The sequence below is a fragment of the Zea mays genome, chromosome 9 (assembly GCF_902167145.1).
Source record: "Zea mays cultivar B73 chromosome 9, Zm-B73-REFERENCE-NAM-5.0, whole genome shotgun sequence".
In the NCBI taxonomy this organism is placed as follows: domain Eukaryota; kingdom Viridiplantae; phylum Streptophyta; class Magnoliopsida; order Poales; family Poaceae; genus Zea; species Zea mays.
In genome coordinates this window covers 122,059,589-122,062,962 of record NC_050104.1, presented here as the reverse complement: position 1 = coordinate 122,062,962, position 3,374 = coordinate 122,059,589, and the positions used below count along the sequence as shown (strand labels likewise).

General features: G+C 43.6%; 1 non-coding gene across 1 annotated transcript; it reads left to right on the top strand.

Moving 5' to 3' along the window:
* Positions 1 to 1,970: 1,970 nt before the first annotated feature.
* Positions 1,971 to 2,166, top strand: LOC111590205 (U2 spliceosomal RNA). Its single transcript, XR_004852931.1, has one exon. It is a non-coding gene; the product is annotated as a U2 spliceosomal RNA (small nuclear RNA).
* Positions 2,167 to 3,374: the final 1,208 nt, after the last annotated feature.

Sequence of the window (3,374 nt, the reverse complement as noted above, 5' to 3'; positions counted from 1 at the left end):
GGAAAGGAACGAAGAGACGAGTGGAAAGTTGCAAGCACAGCACTTAAATAACACACAGAACAGTGCCAGGCTTTACAAAAATTAAGGGCGTTCAAGGCACTCGTAAAACTGAAGATCCGCACGATATTAAAAAAAAACAGAAAATAACTGCTCCAAGGAAATGGCGTAGCCCGTAAATGCGTGCCAACGCAACAGAGAGAAATTTGCAGTTGCATAACTGGCCGGATTGAATACGGAGATCAGTAGGATCTGGGCGTGGTGCTCGGCAATTCTTGAATTCTTGCGCGCGCGTACAGGGGAAGCGGCGAAGCGCCAAGCTTGCCTGCAGGAGTTTGCAGTTTTACTACACATTTTTTACAACCTTCTTATTTTTTTCAAAGAATTTTCATTTTCCTAAGGAAAAAATTTGTTTGGCAACCCGAATGTACATTGCATTTGGCCACCGGGAGATTATATGCTCCTGGCCAATGAACGGAATGTAATGACACCTGAGATTCTCTCGCACCTTCTCCGATTCAATTCCATCCCCTATCCAGCAATTTGGTCCACAGGTCTGCAGGTCCATATGCGGATCATCCGTTGTTGTTGTACTGAAAGTCTTGGCAGCTGGCTAGTCGATCGTAATGCCTGTAGCTACTAGGGCCCTGTTCTTTGGAAACACTGGCTTGCGAAATGGGCAAAGACCGCAGGATGCGATGTCTGTGTGGTGCTACCGGCTGCGCATCATATCACATCAGGCACTGCGCTAGTACTTTGTTGCCGCTGTTCTGTTATCAGGCAGAGGCAGAGGCAGAGGCAGCAGGGTGCCCGCCCCCACATGGACGTGCGATGCTTTTGTCGGCGCATGTACAGAGCGCATGAATAATCGCTCGCACATGCCTGTCTTTTTGTCGAACAAGACCGTGCTGCTAATTGCTTCCTCCAGTCACGGATGGGGATCACGAACAAGATTACAAGAAAGACAATGCTAAGTACTTAGCACACCTAGTACCTTTTGGTTGTATCGACCATACCAGAAAAGAGCAGCGCAAGGGATCATCAGCTGGCCATTGGTTTCTGTCAGTAGCCAGGATTTAGTTAGTTGGCACTTGGCAGCTTCGTCTTCGTCCATGCAGTTTGCAATAAACCTGTCCAAGCTGGCTGTGATCCGGGGTAGCTGGGTATTACTGGCCACTAACAACAACCACACCTTCCCATCATGGAGAGTGGAGAGTTGGAGACTAGTGCTCGCTTCGCCTCTTGTCGATTTGATTTTTGCTGCCAGCATCCACCATCACGCCGACCGGGCCCATGCAGGTCGAGGTCGTAGCTACTACTGACTGTTGGTAGTAAACACTGATCGCAGTTCCGATACACTAGGAAATTGAGAGCGGTAGCTAGAGAAAATCTGGAGAAGAAAAAGTAAAGCGGGATCATTATTAAAGCTTTAGGGAGTTAGGGTCGCGGCTCGCCAATGGCGCAGGCCCATGCATGGAATGGGCCATACACAGTACCAGGAAGTTTGGGCCCCACGAAGTCTTCAGTTCACGCCTTCTCCAAGTACGACTGAAAAGCCCACAAATCCTTGCTCCAAAGCGCCCAGCTGCGCACAAGCACTGACGACAGCTTTGTGCTGCACGCGCGGAGGCGAGGAGAGAGGAGCGTCCGCGGGGGCGGGGCGGGGCGGGGCGAAGGCGGGACGGGAAAGGCCGCATCAATCAGGCAGGCATGGCCGCTTCAAACTTTGGTGAAGCCGCTGAGTGAATTTCAGGCCCAACAGACTCTTTGGTGGGCTAGACGATGGGCCTTGGCGAGCACATTTTCCACCGCGGCCTGGCCTGGTACCAAAATAGTGCGCACCGTGTATGCGTGCACGCAAGTGGTGTGTGTCTAGACGCGAGCGCGTCTCGGTTTAGTCCCACCCCGGAGGCTTTGTGCGAGCGGAGCCAGAGGAACGCTATAAATGAAGACTCAGAACCACGTTGCAATTCATACCTTTCTCGGCCTTTTGGCTAAGATCAAGTGTAGTATCTGTTCTTATCAGTTTAATATCTGATATGTGGATCATGTGTCCATTTCGATATTAAATTTATTTTTTATGGGGAGAACTCGTAACAGTAGCTTGCTGCTGGAGTCTTCAAGTGTCGTTTGGGTGTTGCACTATTGCCCAGACCTGGCACACCCCAACCAAATCTAAACTAAATTTTGTTTTATTATCTTGAGAATTTTGTTTCATTATCTTGAGGTGGTTCTTTTGTATTTTGTTGTTTTATTGTTCTTTAAATTCTTTATAAATTATATTAGACTTTCATGATAATTTCTATAGCCATATCTTGAATGCAAATTTTGTAATTTATTTTAAAAATTAATATGAAACCTAGTTATATGCAAATTTTGTAACTTATTTCTCCTTTTGTTTGTGTGCGTTTAACATGTCTACCTTATATAAGATTTTATCCCCTTACCCACCCTGAAATGGTCATAGGAAAATGCAATTATTGATGAATTGAATATGTACTAGAAGGAATAAGTAAATTTTTTGGTTCTTTCCTGTTAAGTGTTCAATAACATTTGGTTTCAATTATGCATGCTATTTGAAATGTTGGGTCATTTCAACACAAAATGTTAGTCGGTTATTTTCTTAGTTTGTATCTCTATTGGAAAATTCTGATTATATGTTGCACGCTGAACCCATTGTATTCAACGAAGGGAACTACCAATCATGTATAGTTTTAAATTTCTTTTCTGCTCAATTAGCTGATATGCTTCTCATTATAGATTGCTGAATTTTTTCAAATAATGCGAGATTGGTGAAGGTAGTTTGCATATTACAATAAAAACTATTAAGCTGTTTGGTTTGAAGAATGAGCTAGTCCATCGTCTTTTCACTCCTCACTTTTTTTGTTTGGTTTGTGGAATGGATTGAGTTGATCCATAATCACCTCATTCCTTATAGTTATTTAGTTAGTACTAATACGAGGAATGAGATCATCCCACCAAATTTGAGTAATAAACCCATGATACATCACATTTTGGATGGAGTGATTCCTCAAACCAAATACCCCTATGTTGTTGCACCTCAAGCCATCCATTGCCGCAGATTTCTCATTTCATTTAGTACTATTTTTTCATTCGTGCAAAAATAAGTAATAAGGGTCACTTTCTTCATATTCAAACTTCCTAGAGTAGACCTCGAAATACTTTTTTGAGTTCCCTTCCGATTAGTTTGTAAAATAAATGACAAACAAATTCCGTGCACACATCTATCATTTTTCTTCTATTTCCCTTTGTGATCCAGACTTTTATGCAATTCCATTAGTTGCCTCAAACACTCACCGCAAATATGGAACTCAGATGACTCGATTCCTAAGTTCTAACCGATTTTTTATATCTAT